We start from the raw sequence: 12,324 nt of genomic DNA, 5'->3' as shown, positions 1-12,324 counted from the left end.
CACCAAAACATTTATTCAAACACCAGAAAGCCAAATCCCAATACCAGAAAGCCAAATCCATCACAGCAACAAAGAAGTCTATTACTATTAAGTAATATAAGTAATAAGTCTATTACTATTACTATTAAGACATTATCAATGGAGGGGGCACTGTCATCCCCAAGCTTTCACTCTGTTAGGGCCTTCCCACAAATGAACCCCCTCAAGCAAAATCACTCCCTGGCTCTTACTCACACTAGCTGCTGCTCTGTGTCTCTCTCCCAGCTCAGAACTGTCTCACTTCCTCTCAGCTCTGCTCCATCCTTCCTGCTCCACACCTTCCTGCTCCACCCATTCAGCAAGCTCCTCCTACCACAGGTTCACATGGGCTTATTAGTGGATGGGAAGATCTTCAAATTGTATTGACAATATATTAATAATACATTCAATACATTAACAATATACATGTTTATGAGTCACAGAGTGGACAAAGCAAGATTTCCCTCTGATCAGGTCCCAAATTTTCAGTTTAGTCCACTGAGGCTGTGACTATCAGCTAAACACAAGAGTTCAGAGCCACATAGGTCACCTCCTTTTTGTGAAAACTAAGATTCCATATCTTTTTGACATCCATGTTTAGCAGGATAATATTGTCCATACCATAAGTCCCTCAGACTGGTGGTCCCTCCAATTAATTACTCTCTTTGGGTTCAAATAGAAGAAGCTTATTCTTAGACATGACAGCACTTCAAATACTTGAAAATAACCATCGTGTCTCTCCTAAGCCTTTCCTTCTTCAATCTTCAATTCCCAGTTCCTTCAACTGATTTTAATAATACATGATATTGAAGGCTTCTTACCATCCTAATTATCTTCCTTAGAACATTCTCCAGATTCTCAGTGTGCTAATTAAAAGGTGGTACACACATCTGAACACAATATTCCAAATATGATATGACCAAGAAAAAGTGAAGTTATATTATCACCTTTCTCATTCTGGACAATACATTCCTCTTTAGTTTAGTAATAAATTAATTACAAAATTTTTTCCAGACAAATTTGTATCCAACTACATCTTCCCCATCTTGTACTTGTGAAACTGCTTTTTTAGAACTTGTAATAAGAGAATTTCTGCCTCAATTTTATTACCACCATTTATTTAGAACAAACATCTCATACTGTCCAGGATCTGTAAAATCAAGTTGAGACATCAGCTTTAGTTCTAGTTTTAATAATTAGTTTATAAATTCTAGCTATATGGAAGGTGTGTACTGACTAGTTTTCTGTTTTGTCTAATAAAGAGCTTCCCCTTCCAATATATTTTCTTTGAAGTGTAAATAATTATCTTTCCCTTCTGCTTTTTGTAAGATTCCCTTGTGTCTACCCTGCCTATATAACTAAAACCCATATAAGGTTGCTGAAACTATTGCTTATCAGGGTATGTATATATACACACACATACATATACATGTGTATATATACATATATTTGTATGTATATACGCACATATATTCTATGCTCTGAGTATATACTCCTTATTTTTTTTCCATATTTCTGTCTTGTTGATAGCTATGATTGATAGCAATACCTATCAATGGATCCTTGGATAGTTTCTGTCACAAATTCAAGTATAAAATCCTACATTTATCCTATTAAATCTCATTTTCTTATTTTGGCTCAACATTCTAGTCCACTGAAATTTTTAGGCATCATGACTGTCATCCAATATGCATGTTATCTGTCCTAGCTTTGTGTCTTCTGGAAATATGCTAAATATAACATCTATGCCTTAATCCAAATATTTGATAAATATGCTAAATAAAACAGGGATACACACAGATTTCTGGAGTATTCCAATTAATATGTTATTCACTTTCTTGGTTAGTGACGAGATGATTTAACATAAGAAGAACTATTAGCATACTTGATTATATCAATAACAAAAGTAACAAAAATCATATGATTATATTAATAGATGCAGAAAAAGCTTTTGACAAAATACAACACTCATTCCTATTAAAACCACTTGAAACCATAGGTATAAATTGATTTTTCCTTAAAAGGATAAGAAGCATTTACTTAAAACCATCAGCAAGCATTATTTGCAATGGGGATAAACTATAAGTCTTCCTAATAATATCAGGAGCGGAATAAGGATGCCTATTATTACCACTATTATTCAGCATTGTATTAGAAGTGCCAACAATAGCAATAAGAGAAGAAAAAAGAAATTGAAGGAATCAGAATGGGCAATGATGTAATGAGACTATCTCTTTTTGCAGACAATATAAGGATATACTTGGAAAATCCTAGGTTTTCAACTAAAAAGTTAAAACAATCTTTTTTTTTTAAGCAAAGTAGCAGGATGTAAAATAAACCCACATAAATCATCAGCATTTCTATGTTACCAACAAAACTCTGCAAGAAGAGATAGTAAGAGACACCTCATTTAATATAACTGTAGACAGTATAAAATACTTGGGAGTATACCTGCTAAGACAAATCCAGGAACTACATGAACATAATTATAAAACACTTCTTATGAAATAAAATCAGATTTAAATAATTGGAGAAATATTAATTATTTATGGGTGAGCAGAGCCAATGTAATACAAATGACAATGATAATTTAGGTATTAATCTACTTATTCAATGCCATCCCAATTAAATTACCAAAAAATGATTTTATTGAGCCAGAAAAAAATAATAAAATTCATTCAGAAAAACAAAAGGTAAATAATATCCATGAAATAAAAGAAAAAAATTGTAAAGGAAGGAGGTTTAGCAGTACTAGATCTTAAACTATATTATAATGCATTAATTATCAAAATTATCTGGTATTGGCTAGGAAATAGGTGGATCAGTAGAATGGAACAGACATAAAACACACAATATTAAATGATTGTAGTAACCTTGTGTTTGACAAATGTAAAGATTTAAGCTTTGGGGATAAGAATTCACTTTGGTTAAAAAAAAGTTGGGAAAACTAGAAAGTAGCCTGGCAGAAACTGGGTATAGACTTAAGCCATTTATCAAGATAAGGTCAAAATGGTGTGGGGTCCAAAATAGCCAAAATACAATAAGAGAAACTGAGGCAGAGTGAGTTAATAGCATATTATTAAAGGGACTTGGCCCCTTCTAATGAAGTGGACCTCAAATATTCCTCCTGATCTGAGATGCCCCCTGGTCCCCAGGTTCTTACTTTTATAGGACTTGATACCCAGACACACAAAAGAGGCAAAGCAAATTATGGAGTCCCATTGGTTGATAGACTTTGCTCTTGACCCTCCAGGAAGGACAGAAATGATGTATTAGCATGAGGGTCACAGGTTGGGTGAAGCAGGGGTCATCTCTGCTGACTAAGTTATCATAAGATGGGCTCCTTCTCATGCTGGGTAAAATAGGATTGTCCAGAGGTGCAGGAATAAATCAAGGGACTGCTAAAGCATCCTACTCACATTGGGTTTGGCCATGGTAAATGAACAAAATGATAAAGATACCCTCATCAGCATTCTTATGGTTACACAAGCAAACTTTATAACTGGTAAATAAGTAGTGAAAAGTGAACTTATAGTTTTTAAAATTTGAGGCCTATTATAAGGAAGAATTTCACTTACCTAATTATCGCTATATGATATATGTAAAATATGCATTAATATATGTAATTCATGTACTATTGTTAAATGACTAACCTGACTAAATATATATTAGTAGATGAGTATACCACTACTAATTGCTAACAATCATCACCCTTATGAAACCATACTGAACTGAGTAATACTTATTGGAATAAAATAGGAGTCCAAACGAATTATTTCTCTCAATGGATACATGACCTAGATACAAAGGGAGATATAAGAAAATCAGAACATGGAATATATCACCTATTTTACTTATGGATAGGAGAAGAATTTATAAATAAATAAGAGAATACATAAGATGGATAATTTTGATTATACTAAATTAAAAAGATTTCGTACAAATAAAACCAACATAGCCAAGATTAGAAGGAAAGCAAAAAACTGGGGGAAAAATCTTTATAGACAGTTTCTCTCATCTCACATCTCAAATATGTAGAGAACTGAGTTAAATCTATATGAATGAGTCATTCCTCAACCGATAAATGGTCAAAGGATATGAACAGACACTTTTCAAAATGAAGAAATCAAAACTATATATAGGCATAGAAAAAATGTTCTAAATCACTATAGATTAGAGAAATGCAAAATAAAACAATAGTGATTGGCTAAAATAATGGAATGGGGAAATAATAAATTTTGGAGGGGATGTGGAAAAATTGAGATACTAATACAATATTGATGGAACTGTGAACTTATCCAACTGTTTTGAAGAGCAATCTGAAATTATGCTTAAAGAGTTATAAAATGGTGTATACTCATGCCCTATAATACCACTTTTAGGTCTATTTCCCAAGGTGATCAGGGAGAAAGGAAAAGAACCTATATATTCTAAAATATTTATAGCAACTTTCTTTGTGGTAGCAAAGAACTAGAAATTGAGAGGATGCCCATCAATTGAGGAATAACTAAATAAGTTGTGGTATATGGTTGTGATGGAATACTACTGTACTATAAGAAATGATCGTCTGGTTGATTTTAGAAAAAAACATGGAAAGACTTACATGAAATAATGAAGAGTGAAATGAGCAGAACCAATAGTATAACAGCAATATTGTTCAAAGAACAACTGTGAATGACCAAGTTATTCTGAATATCATAAATAGTCAAATCAACTACAAAGGACCTATGAAGAAAGATGCTCTTGCTACCCAAAGTGAATGTAATCATGAGCAGTTGGAGCCTTTTCTAGTTCACTGACTTGTTTAGGGAGGGACTTGCCTGGACAGGATTTGCTGCAGTTCTAGGACCAGGTGGATTTATCTTAACCGCATTTTCTGTCTTTTCCTGCTTTGTCAATGTCTACTGAACGGGCACCACTTACTCTTAAATCTTGTTTATTTGCTGCATATACTTTCATATTGGGTTTTGTCGTTAGGAAATGATGAGCTGATTTTCGTTGCTTTCTGAGTATTTGTTATAAACAAGTTGACTACATTATGGAGGGAAGGGCAAAGGGGAACCTCTGGAAAGTAGCACTAGACTTAAGCAGTAGCCTATATTGAAGTCCTCTCTTTGTCTGTCTGTCTGTCTGTCTCTGTCTCTGTCTCTGTCTCTCTCTGCCTCTTCATAGAGAGGGGCCTTAAGGAAGAAACACTAAACAATTTGACTAAAACACTAAACTCCACAGCCCATTATATGAACAGCTATGTGGGGCAGTAAGAAGAAAGCAGGATCAGAGGTAGTTGTATGCAACAAACCTCCATTTGCCAAGTATGACATTTGGGATGCTTCTTGCTTCTGTCTGGAGTGAAAGAATCTGGGCATCTGAAATGTGTCTAGGGACTCCTAAATTTAGGAAATGCCCATTGACTAGTTTTTGAAGGACTGGGTCTGCAGGGAATGGTGTTTAGTTTTTACTGCTCTTCCTAATGTTTACTGATTTTGTTCCTTTTTTTTTTTTGGTCACGAAAAACTCTCAATGTGATCCATTCCATTTTGCCATGTTCATAAAATTAACTTCTATTGCATGTAAATAAAGAAATTGGTATTTCTCCCAAGTGTTAAGTGACTTATAGAACTGCCATGCTGAACAGGAGCCTGCAGCACCTGGGCCTTCATCACCTATAAGGCTGAGGTAACTAACCAGGCTGAGGGTTCTGCTGCTCCCCTCCCTGCCCCCACCTCCCCACCCCAATTCCCTGGGATTAAAACAGAATTTATTTTCCTGTTTTCTGTGGACTGAGACACTTGCAAGTCGTAGTTGGGTGATGATAACGTAATCAAGAAAGTTACTGAAAATCTAATTTTATTTTTGTTTAACTTGAGTCTCAAAGCACATTGGTATGGGACTTTCCTCATTGGTATCAATGCCCTTCACCTGTGTAAGGAGAGGGGGTAGAGTTGGTAGAAGTGGGAGAGAGATAAGCTCTTCAGTTTTCTTGGGGCCACTTCAAGTCTCTTCAGTCTCTTTGTCCTCTACAGGTGCTTTGTGCACTTCTGGCTTCCAGCTTCAAGAGAGATGAAAGATGAAAGTTTGCTGAAGGAAAAGACTCTGGGGAGAAACCAACAATTGAGGAGCTGGAAGTCTCCATTATTTCTCTATCCACCACTACACTGGAGTCTTCAGGGACCTTCCTCTTCCTCTTGGGTAAGATCTAAGACTCCCTCTCTCTGTCTCTCTCTCTCTGTGTCTGTCTCTGTCTGTGTCTGTCTCTGTCTCTCTCTCTCTGTCTTCTCTCTCAGTGGAGCTGAGTCACCTCATTCCCAGTGGGAGAACTCTTTTGTTTTGTATTGTGTGGCTAACTTCTATTTTGCTCTTGATCTTCATGGATAAATAGAATTTTGGCTAAGTGTTCTATGTGTTCATTGTGGAACTTGTATTTAGTGGGAAAGGGGTCATGCATTGGTTATACAGGTCCTTTTCTTTCCATTAGTGAAATAATGGTTCAAAGTCTGTTTTGTTTTTGTCTTTATACTCTTAGCATAGTGTCTGGCATATTGAATTAAGAGTAAAAAGAAGCTCTGGAAATGAAAAGTAAAGTTTACTTTATTCTATTTTTAAAAAAAAATGTATTGCTATGTTTTGTTTTTACATTTTCATTTATGAATACATCTCTCTCCCATATAGCAAGCCTTCTCTTATAACAAAGTTGCTTTATTTTAGAAATCTGAAGTTGGAGAGAAATAATCGTCTCTGGTTATCTCTTATGCATTTCATATTCAAGGTGTCAGAATAAAAGCAATGACTTTCTCTAGCTAGTTTCCTGTGAAGATAAGGTACACATAAACATAGAGAAGTGGGTGATAAATAGGGTTTGGATATACTTGGAATTTGTGATACTGTCTGTCCTAATAAGTCTCCACTGGGTAGGGAAGGGAGGATAGGAGGTTAGGAGATAAAAGAACTAGTGATATGAATACATAAGTAGAGATTTTGTTCCCTCAGTGCCCAAGAAAACACATACTTATTCATTAAGCGTAGGGAATGCAGCTGTTACAGCCTTATATTAAAATTTTACCTCAGAAAAAAAAAAGACAAACCATTTTTTACCCTGAAAAAATAGAATCAGAACATTGGAATTAACAATTGTTCTCAAGACAATAATTCAAAGTGGAATGATTTTGAACAAATTATGGTCCAAATTCCATTTTACATAAGGACATGCTGCAATTTTTTTTCTCCTTTTTTTCCCTCAGGTATAATTTGATTGTGATTGCCATCGGTCGCACCTTCTTTAAATCTACAGAAAAAGAAAATGTCACGGGAATAAAAATGTTGAGGTAATGGCTCTTTTTTCTATTCTTTTAATCTAATAAAGACATATCCAGTACTGCTTGTGAAGGCCAAATGTGAAAAGGTGCTTTTCTCATCTAGAAGTTACTACTAAAGCTTTTTTTAAACTTGTTTTTCTTTTTCTGTATGGCAAGGCAACTATTGGGATATAGTCTCTACAAAGGAGTGGAAGATAGGGAGGTTCCATTAGCCTGATCCCAGCTTGGGGCTGCAGAATCATAAGTAAAGAATAATTCCAATGGTGTGAGACTTTCTTACATGGACAATATTCTGTACTGGGCAGAGGGCTGAATATTATATGTCAATATAAGTCAGGGATGAGTTGGAATTGGTGACCTAAACAATCCTATTTTTTTCTTTCTTTTTTTGAATATAAATTTTATTGATGCCCTTTGTATTTAACACCATAGTCATTAATATTTATAGGATCCCCCCTCCTCCAATCCCATATTCTTTCTCTTAAAATAAAGATGAGTAAGAACAGCCCATACAGCTACTATGTCTGATACTGTATACTACATTCTTCATCCATAGTCTTCCTTTCCCTCCCCAGCCTCTCTGAGGAAACCAAGAAGTAGATTTTCTCTTATCTGGGGTCAAGATTGGTTATTTTAATTATAATGTTCAGTTTGTTTTTACTGTTCCATTCATTTACTTTATTTTAGTCATTAGGTATATTTTCCTATGAACTGAGCTATTCTTGGAAACCAACAACATCAGACTATGAGAAGACTAGAGGGATATAAATCCAAGTTAGTAGAGTAGCATCAAGCACAGAGTGAAGAAGAGGGAAAAGTCTGAAATTAAAAGTGGTTAGAGGCAACTGAGACTTTTGGCGTTACTGCAGCAGTGGTTATCTTTTAAAGCACCTTGGCAGTTCTGTGCCAGGCACTTTGTTGAATCCTGAAATAATGAGGCAGACTGAAATACTGGAAAAAATGAAGCTTTTCCTTTCTAATGTCATTTTATTTAAATAAGGATATCCATGGCAAGGAGGAATTTTGTGAACGTTTTAGCATCTGTCTGTTGTGTAGCTTCCAGGGTCTTGTCTGTTTTTCTGTCTCTCTCTCAGTTCTGCAGAGATTCATCTGGGCAGGAACCTAGTGTAATAGTTTGCATCAGGTGGAGACTCATCAAGTTAGGGAAATCACCACTGCATAGGCATATTTTTAGTAATCCTCAAGCCAAATCTGGCTGCCTTAATGAAGCTGTCATTGCTATTGAGACTGGCTGCATGATTTTGGGAGGAGAACAATTTTAGTGAGCTTCCTGGAATACTTAAAGTAAATTTAGTGCCAAGAGGAGTGGGTTATATAGTGGAAGGATTATTATTTATCATTTATTATATTGTTTGGAAAACATTATTATGCTATTTAAATCCAATTTTATATGATTAGAGATTTTTTTGAACCCAGAATGTCAGTAATTCTCCAGGAATGCCAGAGATGACTACAAGGAAATTTGGATTCCTCAGGTCCTGGATCTACCCAAGACATTCTTGTTTTGGGTCCCCCATGCTTGTGTTTGGCTTTGCCTAAATTTTAATGAGTATTTATATTTAGTCATATCTATCTAAATCCACCTTGCTTACAAGTTGCTCTCTTGGAAAAATTGCTTAATGTCATGTTCACAGTTTGTGTTTGTATAAATCCTATCTGATTCAGACTCTATCTAGAGTCTGTATGAGTGGAAGCCATACCTTCTTTCCCATTTGCTCGTCTCTACCAAATTACCTAGAAAATTTCTTTCTAAAAATATTTCAGATTTTAGGGTTCTCACAAGCAATAGGAATTATGCAGTGGACCTTTCATAAAGGTCCCATTCCCTTTGTATTTGCTCCCTTCAAAAGTCCTGGACCCAGGGACATAAAGAATTTTGACCCAAGAAGTTCTTGGTTGTATCCACATCCACATTCAGATTTTGTATATCTTGGATTGTGAGGGGTCCTAAACGACCTACAATCCAACCCAATAGTTAAACAAGAGGTCACTCTACAACATAATCAACAAGTGGTCATGTACCCAATGCTTTTAAGCCTTCTAGTAGGCTACTTCTTGAGGCAACCTATTCTACTTTCACAAAGTTATAATGGTTAAGTTTTTTCTTTCATCAAGCGTACAGCTAGCTCTCTGCAACTTCTCCCCATTGTTTTTCATGTTGCTTTCTGGGTTTAAGTGGACCAAACAGAATCTTCTTCCATCTTGCAGACCTTCCGATTCTGAAAGATCACTATCATTTTCCTTGTAAGTCTAAATTCTTCCAGGTTAAACATACTTTGTACCACCAACTGATCCTCATTCTACACTATCTCTAGGTCCATCAGCATCTTAATTGCTCTCCTATGGTTATTTTCCAGGTTATCAATATCCTTCCTAAAAGTTGAGGCCCTGAACATCACATTCCTAATGTAGCCCAGGCATGGTAGAGGACAGCAGGACTTATTCCTGGACAGTGCTTTAATGAAATGCATGATTGAATTAATTTTTTAGCTTTCATAATTTAATATTAACTTGTATTAAGCTAGTAACCCACTGAAACTCTAGAGCTTCTGCTATCTAGCCAAATGTGTACTCATGAAATTGATTTTTTTGAACCTGAGTGGAAAAATTTTATATTTCTCCTATTAATTTTAATCTTGTAAAATTTAGCAGAAAGTTCCTTCTCTATTCCTCATAACTATTCCACACACACCTAGAAGAAGTACAAGAACAACTCTTAGTAGGGAAATCCAAGGAAAAATTGTAGCGATTCTTTTTTTTTTTCATCTTATGTTGGCAGAGCCCTGTGGACACTGGGAACAGGATCTAGTCAGGTGTGTACTGAATTTCTGAGCATGGGAACTGAACTGGGGCCTATAGTTGTAGACTATAGCAAGAAGAGGTCCAGGATCTAACATAGTGGGGCTTGATGCTGTGTGGTGAGAAGGAATAGGTTCCTACTGGATATCTGTTACCTATACTTGATAATTTGGTCACAGATGCAGTGCAGACTGTGGGATTGTACCTGGTCCTAGGGGTGGCAGACTAGAGTAAGGAATTATCAGGGATCTGACAGTGTTCCTGCAAAGAGCAGAAACAAGTAGGCAATAGCTATTTAGTTCTGACCTAGAACTCAGCCTGGTGGTGATGGGGTGCTTGGGTGCTTGTGCTTGGACCCTAATTCTAACATCACATTTCTTCTTAGCCTCTGCTTGGGTGCCTGTGCCTGGACCTCAGTTCCAAAATCACATCTCTCCCTAGCCTCAAAACACTATCCCTAGCAGGTTCTCTCTAGCAAAACAGGACAGTATGCCCTAGCAAAACACTTATCTCTCCTCCTGATACAGTGGACAGCTGTACTTATAGGATTTATTAGTTCAGACTCCCTGTGTACATGCTAATTGCCTGTGCACTGGGCCATAATGATATTTACTACTTATTGACCTTACTGATATGTATCCTAGACATAGACATATGTATACTCCCTTACATTTATCTTGTCTAACAAGACATTTGATGGAAGCAGCCTGGATATTTCCAGTCAGCGCTGACCTTTAGTTGACTTAGTGAGGTTTCATGGTCAAAATCACTCCTCCTTATAGCCCCACCTTGGGCTATTCCCTAGTGAACTCTGGGTAAGATACCTGCACAGCAGATACAAAAAGTGCATGTTCCTTTAAGAACTGACCACCCCTTAACCACTCCCTAATCCTACCACAAAACACCTAATTGACACGTTTCTTTCCAAAATCTCCTATAAAAACTTTTCCTGTACCCCTGTAAGGGTGCAGTTTCCCTAAGAACTCTTGCCCTCCGTAAAGCATAATAAATCTTTGCCACCTTGCCTTGAAGAATGCTTGGGTCCATGAATTCATTCCAGATGGCCCTGACCCTCTCCAGTACTTGGGTCCTTGAGGGGCACTCGCCCTCAATGACCCTATCTGGGAACTCCAGTCTTGGGGTTCCTGGACCTCAGCCCTCAACTGGGTGTCTTATAGTTGAGTAATCAGACCAAGCAGAGCCTGCATTTCTGTTGCTAGGAACCTATAGAGTGCTCTGACTAGTTGTAATTCCACAGTTCTATGGACTTAAAAAGCTTATATCAGGAGGGCAGTAATCAAACTTCATCCTGAATCAAAAAGCTTTGGACACAATGAAAGCTTGCGTGTTTTCTGTCTGAACTCACCCTGAGATCCTTGAAGAATACAGCACTTGAAACTGAAAAAGCAGCAGCGGGAACCAAGAGAACACAAAATAGGACCAAACAAGACCCAAACATTTCCTAGAAGTGCACAGAGCCTGGCCTTAATACAAAGTCCCAATCTGGTGAGTAAGGCTGAAAGGATGAGATAACAATAATAGTAATAATAATAATATGATAAAGAATTACTGTATTTCACCACAGAATTGCCTCAAATTTTTTGCCATTTTTTTTTTGCAAAAAAGTGGGGTATGATCATTATGTAAAGTTTTTTTTTTTTAAATTGTGCCAGTGATACTTAAAAACCCATTTATTACTAAACCATCTTTGGTACAAGACTAGGATGCGTGGAGTACTCATGAATATATGTCAAAATTGGGAAGATGCAAGGCTTATCATATCAAGTGACTTACTCATGGCGGCTTTGCCTGCCTGCACACTCCCCTTGCACCTACCGTTAGTACTGCAGAACTCTAAACAAATCACCAGATCAAGCAAGTGGGCTTTCGGAAATATGCTGACAATGCATATGCACTAATTCTAGGCTTGTGGCTCACAATGCACAAAAGATAAATATGTATCCACATGCCACTGGTGAATACGTAGCTGCTTTGTTCACATTTTAAAAGGTGTGAGGAACAGAATTATACCATGCAACAATTACTCAATGAAAGGTTATAAACCAATTTTGGACTGAAAAAAACCCCCTGGGGTGTGACGATTATGCAGTGGCAATGATAATGCAGTGAGATACAGTATTATATTGGCAGAGATGCTCAAGACAAACCCAGA

At 36.6% G+C, this 12,324-nt stretch overlaps 1 pseudogene; it reads left to right on the top strand.

The window, feature by feature from the left end:
- The window catches only part of LOC118837570, a 133,392-nt pseudogene that overhangs the window by 7,796 nt on the left and 113,272 nt on the right, over nt 1–12,324 (top strand).

The sequence above is a fragment of the Trichosurus vulpecula genome, chromosome 1 (genome assembly GCF_011100635.1).
Source record: "Trichosurus vulpecula isolate mTriVul1 chromosome 1, mTriVul1.pri, whole genome shotgun sequence".
NCBI classification, from domain to species: Eukaryota; Metazoa; Chordata; class Mammalia; order Diprotodontia; family Phalangeridae; genus Trichosurus; species Trichosurus vulpecula.
This window is presented reverse-complemented; position numbering and strand designations above follow the sequence as displayed.